The 20,546-nt window shown below is 41.0% G+C and overlaps 1 protein-coding gene across 9 annotated transcripts in view; it reads right to left on the bottom strand.

Annotated features, from left to right (window-relative positions):
* ARID1B (AT-rich interaction domain 1B) overlaps positions 1 to 20,546 on the bottom strand; it is a 442,633-nt gene that overhangs the window by 281,518 nt on the left and 140,569 nt on the right. The gene's annotated exons all lie outside the window — the stretch shown is intronic.

The raw sequence follows: 20,546 nt of genomic DNA, 5'->3' as shown, positions 1-20,546 counted from the left end.
AGGCGGGAGAATAGCTTGAGCCTGGAGGTGGAGGCTGCAGTGAACTTTGACCACACCACTGTACTCCAGCCTGGGTGACAGACCAAGACCCTGTGTCAAACAAAACAGAACAAAACAAAACAAAAGCTTATCACAACCAACAACTAATGTTACATTTTAGCAGACATAAATATGTTATGGCTATAATTTAATACATTATCAGAAAGAAAAATTTTAAAAAGCAGTGAGTCATTAACAGCAGAAATATAAACTATATATACATTTATATATATATATATAAAATTAACAACTAAATTTATTATGAGACCATACCAAGTACTGTATTTGAGTTTTGCAGGAAGAAGACTAGTTCATAAAAATGGGGAGGGAGGTCAGCTGTAGCCAAACCAAACTGTCTTTGAACCCAGAGCAAACCAAAAGCTCTCTGTATTGTTGAATTCCGATTTTGGTCAAACTGTCTTTAATATTACCTCAAAAAATGGAAATAACTAACGAAAACCTTACTATCAACTATATCTTAACACGTCCTCTCAATTACCCACAAAACAGCATAAGTCGTTATTAAGCTCATAGAATCCGGGGTCTGTACAAAACCAATAAACATTCATCTACAGAACTCCATATGTTCATGGGGCACAGTTTTCAGAGAACCACCATAAAGAAGAAAACAACAGTGGGGAACAAAACACACCCAAAAAACCTGAATGGGGACAATAAACATAATTAACACGGCCTTTCTGGCATCTTGTCAAACACTCTTCCGTATTCTGCATGGCTTCAGCATTGTGCTGAAATAATTAGCATATATGACCCAAACACCACACCACACCACATTTACTGTACACCAGATCCCTAGCTACCTAACTGTATGTCAGCTACTAAACATTCCACCACCATTTCCCCCTGAAGTCAAACAGCAGGACAGAATTGTTAAATACCTATTATAGCATGTCTCAATTGGCACTGAAAGTTGAAGAACCAGTTTCTAATTGAAGAGAAAAAAAGAATGGAAAATATTGCTTTAAAATAAAATTATCTCCCTTCCCTTGTCAGTTCAAATATGTGCTGGCATTAAAGAAACATCATATACAAGTTCTACTTCTGTTAAGTCCCTGGAATATTGCTTTAAAAATTAATGTTTACTACTTGAAATCCTATAAAAAGCTTCTGCTGTCCCACCCCTTTCTTGCACACTTAAAATTACACGGCTTCTTAAGCCAGGAAACTTTGGACCAATAGCTGGTACCACAAAGTACACAAGCTGTACAAACTAGATTTAACCAGCCTAGTGTTGGTTCGACCTGCCTTTCAACAGGCTCTGAAATACAGGAGCGTGCCAATAATTCCAGCTTTTCCCATGTAGCCATTCTTCCCTTTAAATACATCTCTATCAAAAAACAAACAAACAAACAAAACCCTCAGATATTTAACCTCTACTAGTAATGTACCCAGTTCATATCATATTTTTCTAAGAGAATTCAATCCTATTTGTCCAGTTTTGCTTTGATAACAATAAGGTGAGAGTAAGCACAGGCAATCCAAGGACACTTAAAGAGTGGCTCTGCAATCTGGTTGCCAGCAGAGGGTGACAATTAAGCTTGTGGGGTACAAAAGCAAAGGCTGAAAGATTATGACCATTCCCCCCACCAGCTTCCCCCACAAACACCACGTTTCTTCCAGATCCTAGATTTCCACTTGTCACACAGACTTCCTGCTGGGTGCCCTGCAGGTTCCTTTCCATAAACAGCATGGATTTCAAATCAAGCAGGGCACAAGGCCTCTATTCAGGGGCCTTCACCCTGTTACAAAAAAGCACAAAGGTGCAGGACAGCCTCACAATGGGCAAACAAATGAGCAGACCCCGCCTCCTCCTCCAACACACGTGCACACAGTTTCTGCCCAATGCCTAGGCTCTCTCTCTTTTTTTTTTTTTTTTTTTTTTTTTTTTTTTTTTTTTTTTTAAGTGAACTTTAGCTAGGAAATAGTAACAGGCTCAAAAGTCCTATGCATATTACCCTTTTATGTTTCTTTTTATTCTCTCTTCTTCACTCAATGAACTGCTTTCTAAAGAAGTTGAAAAAGATCATTACAACTACAGTGGATAAACATTTCAATTTAGACATCCCCCTAAAATAAGCAACACAGACTAACAGACTACGAAAGCTATTAGAAAAATGTATTGTGGCCTTACAATTCCCTCTTTAAGGCCTTAAAAGTTCAAAACAATTAGATTCCAATAAAATCTCCAATACTATTCCTAACCACAAGAAGCTTTCAGCTATTAAGTACAGTTGGAAATAAAATCAAAACAAAATTTAAGTGAGAACTATTGAACAGGAAACTTGTTCTGCCTCAGTTTATGTTTGAACATGAGTATTGATTTAATAAGGGAGCACACAGAAAAGGTGCCAAGTTGAAACCTATAGCAATCATCAACTATATATATACTTACAATGGGACTATAAAGTCTGTTTGGCTGCTTTAATAACAATATAAAAATATTCCATACGAAACTTGAGCTTTTTCATCTTAAAAGCTGTATTTATTTTTTGTTACATACTTATTTTCATCTCAAGAAGAGTAAATAGACAGTAAGAAGGCAATGACAGCATCAGAAAATAAAGAATATGTTCAGCATCGTATTTTATAAACAAAGAAGCACAGCTTTACACTTTAAAACATTACTGCCATCTTTGGTTATTTGTAAGTTTAAGCAGCCAGTGAACACCAGTGTGTAAACCAATATACGCATATAAATAATGACATTCATCTGCTGTATATATAAAGAGTCGTAACTCTTTAAAAGAATACCATATTGTGATAATACTGCAATGCACAAGAACCAGGCAATGGGAATGAGGTTTTCCCTTTCAGAATTCGTCAGTACTATTTTTTATACATCTCACTCACAATCTTTTAACCATTGATGGACTCTGGCCTTAACCTTCTTTATGTTATGTCAAAGGTTAAAGGGAAACTGACTCCCAAAAGTGTGAAAAAAAGTTTAAGGTAGTAATAATTACACATTTGTTTCAGAAATTTTCAGTTTGGTATTTCTTTCCCTTTTTTTTCTTTTTTTTTTTTTTTAAGAAACAAGGTCTCACTCTATGGCTCAGCCTAATCATAGCTCACCGTAGCCTCTAACTCCCAGGCTCAAGCAATCCTCCCGCCTCAGCCACCCAAGTCCCCCTAGTAGCTAGGACTACAGGCATATACCACCATGCCTGGCTAATTTTATTTTTATTTATTTATTTTAATTTTTTAAGGACGGAGTTTCGCTCTTGTTGCCTAGGCTGGAGTGCAATGCACAATCTCGGCTCACCGCAACCTCCACCTCCCGGGTTCAAGTGATCCTCCTGCCTCAGCCGCCCGAGTAGCTGGCATTATAGGCATGCACCACCATGCCTGGCTAATTTTGTATCTTTAGGAGAGACGAGGTTTCTCTATGTTGGTCAGGCTGGTCTCGAACTTGCGACCTCAGGTGATCTGCCTGCCTCAACCTCTCAAAGTGCTGGGATTACAGGCATGAGCCACCATGCCCGGCCTAATTTATTTATTTTGAGAGATGGGGGTGTCACTATGCTTCCCAGGCTGGTCTCCCACTACTGGCCTCAAGTGATTCTCCTGCCTTCGGCTCCCAAAGTGCTGAAAATCAGTAATGAGTCACTGTCTCCAGGCCTCTTTTGACACATGTCGTAGAAGCTGACTGAATGCCCACTATGGGCTTATTTCCTTTGCTGGGTACTTGAACATATCACAGTATGAAATGAAACATGACCAGGAAGAAAACACTAGAATCCCACTTCTACTACAGGAAAGAGTAAAGATAACTATTACAAGGGCCTAGTAGAAGGGCCAGGAGCAGGAGTGCTTCTGTTTTATTAGGAAATGAATAAAATCCTATTGGCAATAAGTAACTTTGAATAAAATGTAGAATAACCAAAACGTCAAAGACCCTTTTTAAAAAATTAAAAAGGGAAAACATTCCCATGGTATAAGCTTTGAATTTTTTTTTTTTTTTAAAGAGACTGAGTCTCGCTCTGTCGTCCAGGCTGGAGTGCAGTGGCGCGATCTTGGCTCCCTGCAACCACCACCTCCCGGGTTCAAGAGATTCTCCTGCCTCAGCCTCCCGAGTAACTGGGAATACAGGCATGTGCCACCACGCCTGGCTAATTTTTTGTGTTTTTAGTAGAGACGGGGTTTCACTGTGTTAGCCAGAATGGTCTCTATCTCCTGATCTTGTGATCCGTCCACCTCAGCCTCCCAAAGCACTGGGATTACAGGCATGAGCCACTGCACCTGGCCAAGCTTTGGATTTTTTTATTTACCTTTCTGCAATTTTTCAATGTGTTACCAAGTTCAAATGTGAATTTAAATCCTTTTTCCTTTATATATAACTAGAGCATATTTTCTGTAAACAGCATATTGTTCAGCCTCTTAACAATATATTGTAGAGCTCATTCTATATCTACAACTAAATATCTACTTTATTCTTTTTTTTTATGGTCGCACAACAATGCATTATTTGTAGGTACAGTAACGTATTTAACTAGTCACTTATTGATGTACATTTAGGTTGTTTCCAGTCTTCCCTTCTTCATACAGCACAGCATCCTTATGCATACATCTTCATATGAAAATCTCTGCAGCATAAATCTTTACAAGTCAAATTTCCATCAAAGGGAAATTGTCCATTTTCACACTGCTATGAAGAAATACCTAAGACTGCTTAATTTACAAAGAAAACAGGTGTAATTGGCTCGCAGTTCTGCAGGCCGTACAGGAAGCATGGCAGTTTCTGCTTCTGAGGAGGCCTCAGGAAGCTTCCAATCATGGTGGAAGGCAAAAGGGGAGTGGGGTGTCTCACACAGCGGGAGCAGCAAGGGAGAGAGCAGGGAGGTGCTATACACTTTTAAACAACCAGGTCTCATGAGAACTCACTCACTATCACGAGAACAGCCCCAAGAGGATGGTCTGAAACTTTCTTATTCAAGAGAAACCGCCCCCATGATCCAATCGTCTCCCACCTGGCCCCACCTCCGACACCAGGGATTACACTTAGACACGAGATCTGGGTGGAGACACAGATCCAAACTGTATCAGATTGCTACAGGTGAAATTTTTACATATACTGACAAATTGTTCTTAACAAAGAAAGTGTCAATTTATACTCACAGTCCATCATTTTGGAATAGAACAAAACTTACTCCAGGTATCAAACTACATCATGTGAAAAAGTAGCAAAACCAGAGCAGGGGATGAGTGGGAAGATGGGTAGACAGTAACCAAAAAAAAAAAGAAAGAAAAAGAAAAAAAAAGAATTTAAGAGCATATAGACTATAAACTAAAGGATGACGGAGGAACGGAGGACAGGAAGGAGCGCCTTGGTCCCTGACAAACAAATGGCAATGGCACCTAGTAAGAGGTCAATGAGGAGGTCTCCAGATGCCAGCAAAATCCAACAAAGAGCATCAGGTCAGAAACAAAATGCAACAGAGCTTCCATGGTGTCTTGATCTGGAATAAGTGATAACTGTCATGTTATGTAAGAAAAGTTTTTCCAATCCTCACATCAAGTACAGATGTGCTAGGAAGAGAGTTAAGATGGCCACATTGTTATGATCTTGCAATAATTCAGAAGGAGAGAATGAATGACGATTTGAGCAGTCTCAATAATTTCCTGATCCTTTTCCCTTCATGCTTTGGAAATTCCCTATCACCAATTCCAAATCCTAAAAGGGAAACAGAAGCCCATCCCAGCATGTGAGGGTAGGGGGAGAGGTGGCTGGGACTACCTCCACAGAGAGGATGCCTGGTGGCCACACAGCCTGCCACGGTTTAGTGAAATCATCCCTAGGCTTTGGACGTCTGGCGTGTTATTGACCTCCCTCCACTTTCTGTGTGTAGACGAATTTAAAATATCATTTCCAAAAAGAAAGCGATTAAATTCATACAACATGCACGTCAAGGATGGCACGCTCAGCCCTTGGCACCTCAGGAAAGCCCCAATGACAGCTCATATTCACAAGAGGGGACTTGTGACAGGTACTGTGCACAGAGGTAGCGTGCAGAGGGGTAGTGTGTGCAGTTCGTCCTAATGACACCACCACAAGATAGTTGCTATTGCTACCTCGTTTTTTCCTACCAGGAAACAAAAACTGAAGTCATTTGCAGAGCTAGCTTATGAGCACTGTGCTGGAGTATCTGCAAGTGATGGATATCTCTTCATTTCTATAATAACTGTACACTAGAGACAACTGGAAGCGTCAAACACTATCACATAATAAGGGATTGAATATAATTTTTACTTTTTAAGGTTTTAGCCTGGGCTTCATATATTCCCCTAAAATCTCTTTTGAAAAATTACAATCTTAAGTAGTTTATATGTGGAACACTTCTAAAATATCAACTCCAGTATCATGAATAAGTAAGAAATGCTAAAATGAAAAATTCTCTTCCACAGGTGTGAAGGCAAGGCCGCACTCCTTATCATCAAGCATTACTAGAAGCCCACAGGCTGGCGGGGGAGACAGGTGAAAGAGCCCGCCCACCAGATTATGTTCTTTAAGGATCTTCTACCAGCTCTTCTCTTTCCCCTGTCCTTTAAGAACGGGGGCTCCTCGTGTCTGCACCCCAAGGACTCCATGTGGCCCCCCTGCTTGGTGATGATACCCAAATCTCTACAGGAGGTCCTTAACTACATCCTTAATGTCTGGACCTTTCGAGAGAGTGCCTTGCACTCACCGGGACAAGAAGTGACTCTCCCAAATGACCCCACAGACCTGTTTCTTCTCCCTTGGGCCCCCACCTCATCGAAGGTGAGCACCCAGATGAGATCGCTCAGAGCCACCCCACACAACTCATTATCTCTTCTGCAATCTGTGCATGTTTGACACATCGCCAAAGCCCAAATCATCATCCAGTCTGTCCCCTTCCTCCCGATCCAAGAGCCAACACCTGCACTGCGGTCAATGTTGCTGACTTCCTCAAATACAAGTGCTCAGAAAATGCCTCCCCAACGCCTACAGAAGGAAGTCTGAGTCCCAGTCTGGGCTCAGAAGAGCTCTTCAGGCACCCTCCGGCCACCAGGTCAGCTTCCACAGGGCCGGCCCCAGGGTGCAGAGCAAAACTGTGCTTCACCTGTTCAGCTGCCCGGGTCCCGTGGGCCACGCGGCCACTGCTCCTCGGTGCCTTGCAGCCGGTGCAAGTGGATGCCCTTCCTCCTCCTCACTCTCCTCAAGATCCTGCTAGAAGTTAACCCTATCACCCTCCAAAACAACTACCTCAAGCCAACTTCAAATGGGCTCCTCTTAAAGAAGTTAGAATGCCATATCTTAACTATCTGTTGTGTATGCCAAACTGGACACCATTTCTCCAAGACGGGGATGCTGTCGTCTTGGATTCCCAAGGGCCCAGCATGGTTGGGTACTGGATAACAGCCAGGTGAATGACTGAATGGTTTCTATGAGCTTACACTTAGAATTAGACACAGCAACACAAAAACAAGTGTATTAGGACAAACACATAAAACTGAACAAAACTTGGGCACACAGCCAAGAATATTTATCATGTTAACAGCTACTTGCCTGGTAAATGTGCTACAGAACACATTTTGCTGTTTGTTACAGGCAGTCTTATGGCAAAAGGATGACTGCAAAATAATGCAGTAAAAATATACTGGAAATTAAGACTGCAGAAAGCATCACTGAGGCCACCAGAATGGTGGTGGGGCTGAGGGTGGGGAAATCAAGACATTTGATGCTTACCAAAGAACAGATCAGGAATAAAATATCCTACCTCCCCAAAAATGATGAGTTTGGCAAAACCTACATATCAAACCACTAATTTTAGGAAATATAAAGGTCCAAGTAATATGTTAAACCATTGCAAATCAATCAGGAAATCCCAGGCTGTGGGAATTTCTACTAGACAGATGTCCCAGTTTCAATAAATAAACGGCAACAGAAAAAAACAAAGTGAGAGGACGAGAAGGAGAGGAGATGGAGGAAAATCCTAGAAATGAAGGGATTAAAAGATAACAACAAATTGTTAACACTGGACTTTATTTGGATCCCAATTCAAACTACCCCAGAATGTAAATTAAATAACAATATATACTCCACTTATGAGATTATTGGAAATTTGAACACTGATAATTGATATGAATAAACTATTTTAATGGTGATAGCTGTATTTTGTCTCTTTTTTAAAGTCCTTTATCTTTTAAAGGCACACACTGAAATATTTACCCATTAAATGATACAACATCTAGGCCAGGCGCAATGGCTCACGGGGTCAGGAGTTCGAGACCAGCCTGGCCATGGTGAAACCCTGTCTCTACTAAAAATACAAAAAAATTAGCCAGGCATGGTGGCAGCCAGGCATGGTGGCAGTAATCCCAGCTACTCGGGAAGCTGAGGCAGGAGAATCGCTTGAACCCGGAAGGCGGAAGTTGCAGTGAGCCAAGACCGCACCACTGCACCCCAGCCTGGGCAACAGAGAGAGACTCCTTCTCAAAATAATAATAATATCTGGAAATGTACTTCAAAATAATAAAGGGGTCAGGGGATGGGGGCGTGAGACAGGAGAGGGTAGAGGTAAAACAAGATGAAGGTGGAGTGACATGTGCCAGATTCATTACACCATTATCTACTTGTGTTTACGTTTGAAAACTTCCTTTTAAATGAAAGTAAAGTTAATGGTATGAAAGGCAACTTCATGAACCTAGAGTGGGGCTGAGACTGACTATGGCTTTCATCTGAAAAACTATGCCTCCAACCTCCTCCCCTGTGAACACACATTAAGCATTAACCATAGAACTTTCAATCTTTCTGTTTCATAACGCCCCCACCCATTTTCATCTTTAACCTGTTTGCTGCACTATTAAATCCTAACGCTTAGCTCTCTGAAACAAACAAAACCCCTCCATGATCTTAACCAAATTGACCTTAACAATTTCATTTTTCCCCTAGGTTCCCAAAGTAAAACCTGCTTTTCTTGTTGACTCAGTGATCCTTGTTCAATCTGTTGATCTCAGCTCAGGGTGCCCTCCTAGCCTAAATCTGACACTCTGACTTTATCTTAGCCCCACCTCTTAAAGGCCTGGTGTCCTATTTCACCAGCTCCAAGAAGCCTTATGCAGCCACAGACCTCTTCTAAGCACCCTGAACCTTTGAGTTCAGACAAACCCAAATTCAAATGCCAACTTCACTATTCACCAGCTGTATGATGCCAAACAGCTTAGTTTCTTATTCTACCAGCCATATTGGGTGGCGATGGCCTATGCAGACCACAAGTGCATCACACCCACCTTCACTCCCCCTGCTTGTCTATCTCAGGCTCATGATGCTCAGAGAACAGGGGTGGAATGGGTCTCCTGCATATGCCATGATGAGTACTGTTCATTATCTGCTCAGAAGACTACTAAATCCCTTTAATTCTTCCCAGTTCACAGCGATGGTTTCCCTTCCCCTCTGCTCCAAAAATCTTTTAGTTTAGATAAAAATCATGTGTCCAAAGTGCAAATGTTTTTTGACTGCAACTAATTCCAGAGGCCAATTAGAAGCTTAAAACCATTTTTCTTCTAATAAACTACATATATTATTGATGAGTCCAAAGAATATTCAGGATATTATTTCTATCAATGCAAAGGAATAATTATTTCCAGACATTTTTAAACCTCTTCTTTTTTTTTTTCTTTTTTTTAGAGAAAGGGTCTCACTGTGGTGCCCAGGTTGGACTGCAGTGGCATAATCATAGGTCACTGTGACCTCAAACTCCTGGGCTCAGTGGATCCTTTCTCCTAAGCCTCCTGAGTAGCTGGGAGTACAGGTGTGTGGCACCACACCCAACACAAAACCATTCTAGAAAAAGGACAGGCTTGTATCAGGTACTTCATGATGCTTTCCTACTGATAAGTCTCAGTCTTATTGACAAAGGACTCATCACTGCGAAACGCCTGCAATCCACAGAATGTCACCATGGCACAGACACCCATGTAAACAAGGACCTGCAGTCCCTGGCTTCAGTAAAGAGGAACCCCGAGGGGATTCGGAAGAAAAGAAGAAGCAACACCAAGAGCAGCCGTCTCCCCTAAGCTTAAGAAGCAAGAATCCTGGAGGCTGCTAATTTATATTCAAAACTTAAGACAAGCTTTTAAATTTGCCTTCTTTCGTAAGAAAGAAGTTTTCGTAAGACTTCTTCCTAAACTAAAAGTGGGCTCAGAATGAGAAAAGAAGCCACATGGTTGCCTAAAATTAATTTTCCTAAAATAATCAACATAATGATAGGCAAGACTAAAGACTAAAGTAGTTAAGATTTTTAATAAAGAATGTATTTTAATAAAGTCATAAAGGCAAATGAGCCACAGTAAATGTTCTGCTCTCTATGCTTTCTGTAGGGAAAAAGTAACGTATCTAATAATTTAAAAAAATCTATACAACATCCAAGAATCTCAACTCCCTGTAACTTATTACCTAAAGAATTCCTTTCCTCATCCGTAAAACCAAGATACAGTAGCTCCCCACCACCCTTACCCGTGGTTTCGCTTTCCATGATTTCAGTTACCCATGGTCAACTGTGGTTCAAAAATATTAAAAGGAAAAAATTCCAGAAATAAACAATTCACAATTTTTAATTGCCCACTGGATGCTACTCCTCCCTTTGTGCGGCAAATCCACGTTGCAGGCGCTTCCCATCCACTGGTCACTTAGGAGCTGTTCCCAGATCCAGTATCAGTGCTTGTGTTCAAATCACCCTTATTTTACTTCATAACGGCCCCAAGGTGCCACAGTAGCGATGCTGGCAATCAATCAGCCAAAGAGAAGCTGTAAACTACTTCCTTTAAGTGAAAAGTTCTTGACTTAATAAGCAAAGAAAAAAGTAGCACATGCTGAGGTTGCTAAGATCTAGGGAAAGAATGAATCTTTTAACCTTGAAACTGTGAAGGAAAAACAAATTTGTGCACAGTGTGCACAGAGTTCAGTACTATCCACAGTTTCAGGCATCCACCGGGGATCTTGGAACTTATCCCATTCCCTGGCTAGCAAGGGGGACTACTGTATAAGGGACCTGCTACTAAGATACAGGAACCCACCGTCTAAAGTTGGATTCATGACCATGACACACTGCCTTCAGGCAATTAGCACTGTGCCTGGTGCCATTTAAATGTTCAATAAATGTCAGCTATTGTTATTTTTAAAAGCATATTTACAAATGAGAATCAGTCTGGCCACCATAGATTATGCCTGCAATCCCAGCACTTTGGGAGGCTGTGGCAGGAAGATCGTCTGAGGTCAGGAGTTCAAGACTAGCCTGGCCAACATGGTGAAACCCGTCTCTCCAAAAAATTAGCTGGGTATGGTGGCACACACCTGTAACCCCAGCTACTTGGGAGGCTGAGGCATGAGAATCACCTGAACCTGGAAGAAAGCAGAGGATGCAGTGAGCCGACATTGCACCACTGCCCTCCAGCCTGGGTAACAGAGCAAGACTCTGTCAAAAAAAAAAAAAAAAAAAAGATGAGAATCAACTAATAGAACTTTATCCAGCGGCCATGAAGCTGACAACATGTTGGTAGTAACAGCAGCTGCTAATAATTCTACATCACTTACCGTCTATGAGGCACTCTCCTAAGTGCTTTGCTCATACAATAAACTCTTGATTTTCACACTGACCCTATAAAGTAAGTACTATTTTACTCATGAAGAAACTTAGGTTGAGTAACCTGCCAAGGTCACTCAGTTGGCAAGTGGTGGAACAGGGATGGGAACCAAGATATTCTTTCTCTAGAGTGTGTGCACTTAACGATGCTCCTACCCACCAGATAAGGAGGCACTTCTGGACCCTACCTGACGGCTGACAATTCCCAACCTGAGGCTGGGGTCCAGGAATCTGAATTTCCCAGATTTGCCTATAAATTTCAAGGACTGTTGATTAAGTATAGTGTCAAATTTTCATTAAATTATAATTAAGTGAGTCCTACAATGTGGGGTTTTGGATATTACTCCATTACCTAGCATCTGTAGTAAGGCATTTTGCTGTAACATTAACAATGATTAATTTCCCGGGTAGATACCTGTCCACCCACGCTTCACCTATCCTCCTTGGGCCAGCGATGGTCTCATTTGTCTTACTGTGGTTACAGCAACAACTTGAGAAGATCATCATCAGCTTTGCAATGACATGGCCCTGCACTGGCATCTCACACTTGAAAGGCTAACTCTTGCTCTAAGAACCCAAGCCCCTTCCTCTCCTAGCCAAGAAGTAGACCACCACGGCACATGAGCCACAGACCTGAAGGGCCACAGGGGGCCTTCAGAAACTGACAACATCAGTTCTTCCTACCCCACTGAGGGACCATAACTCATATCTAGGGCCTGAATTCTCGACCTGGAGTAGAAGGGCTTTGAACACTCCCCTGAGAATACAGCAACTCTGTGATGCATGTATTTGTCTGGGAGGAGAATCTGTAGCTTTTACCAGATTTTCAAAGACTCCAGAAAGATTAAAGGGTAAGAACAGAGATGATCGACAATGGGATTTACCAAAACTGAGAACATCATAATTTCATAGAGATGTTTTAAACCAGATTAGCTGCAAATAACTACATTCAATATTGTAATACTTTTCTAAATAACTGAAATACAAATAAAAATTACTCAAGAATTTGCAAATATGTCATTAGTATCTGAATTAAACATGCAATAAAAGCCCAGACTGCTTAAGTAACTCTAGTCTGAAGAGCTACCTAGGCTGGGCACAGTGACTCACCCTGTAATCCCAACACCTTGGGAGGCCGAGGCGGGCGGATCACTTAAGGCAGGAGTTCGAGACCAGCCTGGCCAACATGGTGAAACCCTGTCTCTACTAAAAATATAAAAAAATTAGCTGGGCGTGGTGGCACGCACCTGTAATCCCAGCTACTTGGGAGGCTGAGACAGGAGAACTGCTGGAACCCGGGAGGCAGAGGTTGCAGTGAGCTGAAACTGCACCACTGCACTCCAGCCTGGATGACACAGCGAGACTCTGTCTCAAAAAGAAAAAGGGTGGGGGGCAACCTATACAGGACACCTTACGTTATTATCCACATGCTTCACTTAGAGAGATGGATACCATGGGGGGTTGCAAGTGGCATGACAGCAACCTGCGGAGACAGAGCTCCTGAGCCCACGTGCTGGATAAACAGGTCCAGAACTATTTTTTGTCAAAGAGAGTGAGGTAAAGAAGTGCCAGAAAGATCCTGCCTCAAAAGCCTGCCTTGCCAATTCGTCCCTAAAACTGTTGAGGGAGTTAATCTCAAAAGTTGTCTGATTTCTCTGTGAAATGCCTATAGAGTGAAAGCTAAAATAACTGAATGATAGAGAGAGAAAAAAAAAGCTAGAAAAACAGAAGAAACAGCCAAAGACAATGAAAGATAAAGAAGCTTCTGTTGTTTTGCATTGTATCCATAATGCTTTCAAAATGCAAGAAGCATAAAGGATTCTGCCAAATTTTTTTACAAGTATGTATTACTTTTTGAAGTTTTTACAAGATGTTAAAATGGATCATTTGATTTACAAAATTATCTCTTTCCCCATTCTAAGAGTACAGACTTTCAGAGAAATAATATACTACAAAGAACTTAGCATCCAATTACTATCAACTTTACGAATCTTCTATGAAAGCAGACAGGCCACAGGCATCCCCTTTCTCTAAGAAATAGCAGAAAATGTGAATTTTTTAGAGATTCCCTTACATTTTGAGAGAGAGAGAGAGAGAGAGAGAGAGAGAGAGAGAGAGAGAGAGTGTGTGTGTGTGTGTGTGTGTGTGTGTGTGTATGTGTGTTCCCATCAAGTGGTGCTATTATTGTAGGAGACTTTTTACCTTTTAAACAGTCAAATTTCTATTTGGGGAAAAAAACAAAGATGACTCCAGAAATTTAAAGATTATCATCAATTACATAGAAATTAAATTAAAATAAAATTTATTTCTTTACCCACTTTATTTCTTTAGGCACTTTATGTTAAACACCTCCAATTTTCCAAGGAGGGCAAGCTATACATTCATTCCACTTTATGTTAAAATGAACACCTCCAACTTTCCAAGCAAGGTGAGTAATATATTCATCCTGAAGATAATCCCCTTCTGCTCTTCCATAAGGAAAGCAGACATGAGAACCATTGCTTTGAAGCAAGGATGACACACCAAATATCTGGCAACCGGTAAAACAGTGGGGTCCAGGGTCCTGGAGTCCCCCTGCTAATTAATTAATTACTGCCTGTAATCCCTCAGCTACTCGGGAGGCTGAAGCAGGAGAATCACTTGAACCTGGGAGGCGGAGGTTGCGATGAGCTGAGATCGCACCATTGCACTCCAGCTTGGGCAACAAGAGCGAAACTCTGTCTCAAAAAAAAAAGAAAAAGAAAAAGAAAGAAAGAAAAACACAGCTGTATACTTACCAAAGGGCCTTCCCTGCCTGACTTCCTGACGCCATCTTCTTCTGCCTCCCTAGGCTAATGCAAAGAGACATAAACCCATTCCTCTCCCAAAAGCCTAGCACTTTGGTGAAAATCAATCAGTGACTTACAGCTGGTTCTGTTCTTTCTTTTCCAGAAAAAAAGAAAAAGGTGACCACCACCCACATTAGCAAATGCTAAAAATAATGCTACGCTTCAAACATCTGCAGATAATCTTCCTCTGGAATACAATATACATAGAGCTTGTTACTCTAAAAATTTTAAAAATCAAAGAAATTGATGAAGAACTTTAATATATGTATAAATTATGTTTTATTTCATTTTTCATAGTTTAACATATTGAAATGAGCATGTTAAAGACAAATGAAAGCAGCTGAGAGTAGTGAAAAAACAATCCAGGAAAAAAATAATTCCCCAATCTCCCTTGTGTCACAATATAAATATCAAAGAAAGAGAAGAGAATTGAGTGAATATATAATGAGCCTCGATGATACTTTTAATTGCACACTGCATTCTCTTCCTAACTTCTTCCCTCAATACCAGTGGGGGCAGGAGCAGGGTATCAGAGAGGAAGACAGATGGGCTGTCAGGCCCAGGGAATTGAAGAGGAGGGAGGTGAAGGGGTGCAATGAGGAGCCTTGCTCGGAGAGTGCCAGTTCTACCCAACTTTCTGGTTTAGAAGAGCGGGCTTCTTCTTCCTCCGGCTGCTGAGTCCAGGAAACTAGGACTAAAATCTAGAGAAGAAGGCAATGTCCATTCATGCGTGAGGACATCTGGTTCAATTCCATAAATCCTCCTCAGGTGGGAGAGAGGGATCACTCACCTACAGTTAGTTACAGCAGTGTTAGGATCAGAGAGGAGGTGAAGCTTAACTGCTCTTTAGACTAAACCCTCCTCTTAAGGTGTTTGAAGTTTTTCTTAAGCCTTTGATGAAATATATCTTCATTCATTCATTCAAAGAGCCAAGGTCTCTGTCACCCAGGCTGGAGTGCAGTGGTGCGATCAGAGCTCACTGCAGCCTTGAACTCCTGGGCTCAGGGATCCTCCTGCCTCAGCCTCCTGAGCAGCTGGAGCTACAGATGTCCGCCAACACACCCAACTAAGAAATACATCTTCAACGATCTAAGGTTTTCCTCTCCTGTCTCCATGGTAGACAGTCATGCCCAGCTGATGTGATCTCCTCTACATTTCTAAACTGGGCTAAGCAGCTGCCCTACAGCATCTGAGATGCTTCAAACCGGGACACAGCTGGCCGCACACTCCAGGCCTGCCTGGCTTCCTGGCTACTCTTCTCAGGAGGAGTCCTCCATCCCCTTCTAAAATTAGTATTGAAAATATTACTACTATATAATTCCTCACTTCCTGGTTTGATTCTGGTACTAGGAAGAAAAAAAAAAATACATGTTAAACATGAAAATGAATAAATAGCATTATCAAATTATGATCCAATGCAATTAAATTCCCAATTGTACTCCAAAACATATTTTAAAACTACTGAAAGTTTTCCATTAAAAGCCAAAAATGCTTTGATACTGGAAGTGATGTGTATAAAATCCGAGGATTTTTCTCTTGCTTTTTTCTGCTACCATTAAGGAAAAGCAAAGGCCCAGGCAGAAATAGTTGCAACTAACTACAGATTCACCCTGATTTCTACAGCAATTAATTAAACCAAATTCATACCAAAAGACATTTTAACATTCTCAAAATGTTATTTTTCTTCATTCTTCAATGAGTCTTTTTTCCTATTTTTTTATTTTAAAAAGCTTTCAGGAATAATGCCACCAAAACACACAATAAATTGAAACTGTTAATGCAGCAAATTACACCTATATTCGAAACGAGTGCTGAGCTTTGACTATACTAGTTTTTCCCTCAAGGGAGAAAAAGGGAACAGAGAGAGGAAGGTCACTACTCCTCGCTCCCATCCTCCTGGCATCAGTCATCCTGCCAGAGCGAGCGCAGGCAGGCTGATAGCTCCTGCAGTCTATCTAACCCCACCTCTGTGCTCCCAGAACCGGCCCCACAAGGTTAGAAGCCCCAAGTCAACAATCAGAGTCTAGGAATAGGCCTTGCTCAGTCACTAAGTGACACACAAGTTGTCTCCTCGGATGCTCACGAGCTCTTTAAACTTAAAAGGAAATTTGCCTCAGCAATGGTTCAAAGCCTGAGACAACCGCAAACAGGGTAAGCAAGAAGAAAGAAAAAGATTCAAAATTCAAACATAACCCAAGGCTTCACGAAAAATATCCTTTAAAACAAAGAATAACATTAATTAACTACATTCTGGGTTTTATTGAGTTAATTAATAGACTATGTTAATATCTAAAAACTAAGCAATTAATGGCAACAAACTATATATATGTCCTTGTCTTTGCTCTATTAATAAAATCTCAAAACAAGTGAAAGGAACACTTCAGTGGCTTTCCACAGGCCTTGTAAGGTTAATTTTCCCCAAAAATCTGCAGGATTGGCTTATAAATTAAATTCTGGTCTTATTCTTACATAAGAAACAGATGTGCATAATATAAATCACAATATAAGGAACTGTTTACCCCACAATGGATCACAGCCTCTGTCCTTAATGTGACTTCTGTGTTCCTTCAATGGCTTGAGTGGCATGCTGTTACAAGCTTTAATTCAAAAATATATTTCACTATGTTTTTAGCTTTCAAAAAAGTATTTTTCTAAGTTAAGCTCCTTTGAAATATTTTGCTTATTATGTTGATCATGGATATTTTATGTTAAAAAATTCAAACTTATTTTACCCCCATGTTCCAGTACTATTTCCTTCTTTTCCAAATGATTGCCCATGTGTCAAATACTTTCAGTTCACTGCATCTCCTTTTAAAAATGCTGATCACAAAGATGTCTGGAGAAAGGGATATTTTAGAAAATATAACTTAAACACCCATCTACCTACTCTCAGAAAAGTAGACTCAGATTTCCACTTGGTCCAACTACCAAGTGATCTACTGCTAGAAGTTAACTGCTAAACTAGTATTATTTTCTGTTTTAAACGATATTGAACAATAAATAACCTCATTTCATTTTTAATCACTGAGGCAAAGGCAATACAAATCAACAGTTCTCACCATAATTAATATGCTCCATCTAAATGACCTTGACTGTTAACTGACCTCATTGTCTAGTTCGGTATCTCTCAGGAACGGGCATCCCATTTATTCTCACTAACTGGGAACCGGCCCTACCCCAGGATCACTTCTTCTCTCACCAGCAAAGTCTTCCTCATTCTTCCAGATCTCCTCTGAGACACTTCCACCAAAAATATACTTTCCTAAGCCTCACAACACTAGAATCACAGCTTGAAACACACCCCTCCCAAGGCACCGTCAACCCTCCTCTTCACCTGGGGGCTCCTTTAGGTCAGCGACAACATCTGTTTCAACACTAGATTCCCACAGGCAAAACAGTCCCAAGCCCAAAGCAGCTCACAAAATGCTTTATGTTTTACTTGTCCAACAGACCTGAGGTACGTAAGTACACTTTTATAATACCCATTATTTCTCTTAAGAATCTGAAGCAATTCTATCAGCTTGAAGAGAAACTATACCTATAAAAGCAAAATTTGAAATTATGTCACTGCTTTACACTAAGGTTTTTAAAAAAGATCCATCCTCTCAAAAAAAAACAAAAAGGTGACTTCTTAAATGGGGTTACTTCCTACAAAAAGAAAAAGATTCTTCTGGCTATGAGGGCACAACAGTGTCCCTTAAAGCCATGAAAACAGACAGGGTTGTACAAGGATGCCAACTGTCCCAGACCAGCAGAAGACCTAGGTCACAAGAAAGGGTACTGACAGACAGCCCCCTGTCTGTGGCCAGGCAGCTCTCTTTGAGTTACCTGATTCTTGGAACACTGGCCTTGACACTTAACACACAACACCTGCCAGGAGACGATGGGTGAAGGTTCCTGGAGAAATGTGGGCCTCAACAGGAAAGGGGGTCTCTTCCAGGATCTTAGGAGAGAGAGTCTGAAGCAGAACAGGAGTCAGAGGTAAAAGGCAAACGATTCTCAGTCTAAAGCTACTAGGAGGAGAGAGAAAGGTCATGAGAGCTTCCTAAGAGGGGACAGGGAACCAGGAAGCAGACCCGCACGAGATGCATCGAGACCTGAAAATGGTGAAACGTAAGGCAAGCAGAAACGTTAGAGCAAAACAAAACTAAAACTAAAACACAGTATTAAAGGAGTTTTCCCCTTTTATACAAAAGTATTAAATCTCAGATAATGAAGTCTGAGGAAGTAAGCTAGCATGTAAAAATAGTTTAAAATGGAAGCAACTTCTTCAAATAGCTTTTTTTAAAAGGCCTTAAAAATAGATACTTTTTAAAAGGAGGAAATGATGAGTGTTGGGTAAATAAGATATCTGATGAAGGCACAGTATGCACCTCTGATGTCCTAGTTATCCTCTCTCTACAACAGGAAGAATAAACCTGGCCTACGCACTCCAGTTCTAATTCTGCCCCCTAAAAAGAGCAGCAGAGACAAGAAATGGTGACGGTAATGAAAATGTAAACAACAAGACGTTGTGGAATTTATGGAGCCGCAGTGTCTCCAACAGTAAATCAAAAAAATTACCAATGTCCAACTGTGTACTTCTTCCTGTACAACCGAGTTTCCACGATCTGTTCTACCATTGTAACACATCACCTAGATCCATTCGACTTCCAAATTCTGTGAGGTCTCTTTAATTCTGTTGGTGCTCAGAAAACAGTTAAATTCTCACTAAAAATAAAACTTAAAATACGAACCATTGGAAAATATAGATTAAAATGTAGGAAAGTGAGCTGGGGGAGGGCATAATTTGTTAAAACCTTCTAGAGAGGAATTTGATGTAAAAAAAAAAAAAAAAAAGGCAGGGGGGGCCTTTTTTTTTTTTTTTTTTTTTTTTTTTTTGAGACGGAGTCTCGCTCTGTCGCCCAGACTGGAGTGCAGTGGCGCAATCTTGGTTCATTACAACCTCTGCCTCCCAGGTTCAAGTGATTCCCCTGCTCAGCCTCCCAAGTAGCTGGACTACAGGTATGCCTCTTGTATTTTTAGTAGAGACAGGGTTTCACTGTGTTGGCCAGGTGAGTCTTGAACCCCTGGCCTCAAGTGATCTGCCTACCTTGGCCTCCCTAAGTACCGCGATTTCAGGAGTGAGCCACTGAGCCGGCCCAAAACCAAATCTTTAAAATGTGCCTGTTCTTTTTTTTTTTTTTTTTTTTGAGACAGAGTCTTGCTCTCTCACCAAGGCTGGAATGTAGTGGCACGATCTCAGCTCACTGCAACCTCTGCCGCCCGGGTTCAAGTGATTCTCCTGCCTCAGCCTCCTAAGTAGATGAGACTACAGATGCGCGCGACCACACCTGTTTAATTCTTTATATTTTTAGTAGAGACAGGGTTTCACCATGTTGGCCAGGCTGGTCTCGAACTCCTGACCTCAGGTGATCCACCCACCTTGGCTTCCCAAAGGGCTGGCATTACAGGCATGAGCCACTGTGCCTGGCCTAAAATGTGCCTGTTCTTTTGCCCAGCAATTCTATTGAAGAAGAAAGCCTGTTTGCTCACATACACGCAACTATACTGCACAAAAGAACCAGCTATGAAAGCATTCAACAAAGCACTATCTGCAATTCCAAAGAAATCACAAAATTTAAATACCCAGCAGTAAACGTTTATCTTCTTCAACACTGTAAAGTATATTTACTATGTTTCAGCAAATAAAAAAGATTTTTTGAATGATTAAATCAACAATTTTCAACATGTTTACTAAGTTTCTAGTTTGTGCAGGCATTGACCTAGGTGCTGGGGACACAACAATGACAAAACAAAGTCCTTCCACTCATAAATCTTATTTTCTTAAGGGGAAACCACACACAATATTAAAAAAAAAAAAAAAGAAAAGAAAGAAAGAAAAGAAAAGAAAAAGAGTGGGCTTGACAGAGAAGAACCAAAGATTTCAAAGTGTCAGGAAGGATGGATTGACATACATATTGTTGGGATGGGGGAAAATATAGACAGGGCAGGTTTGTGGATAAAGGGCTGAGTGGCCAGAGGCCTGCTTTGGATATACTGATTTTCCCAAGCCCGT

This window comes from Macaca fascicularis, chromosome 4 (genome assembly GCF_037993035.2).
Source record: "Macaca fascicularis isolate 582-1 chromosome 4, T2T-MFA8v1.1".
NCBI classification, from domain to species: Eukaryota; Metazoa; Chordata; class Mammalia; order Primates; family Cercopithecidae; genus Macaca; species Macaca fascicularis.
The sequence above is the reverse complement of the archived record's forward strand: the minus strand, read 5'-3'. Positions and strand labels throughout refer to the sequence as shown.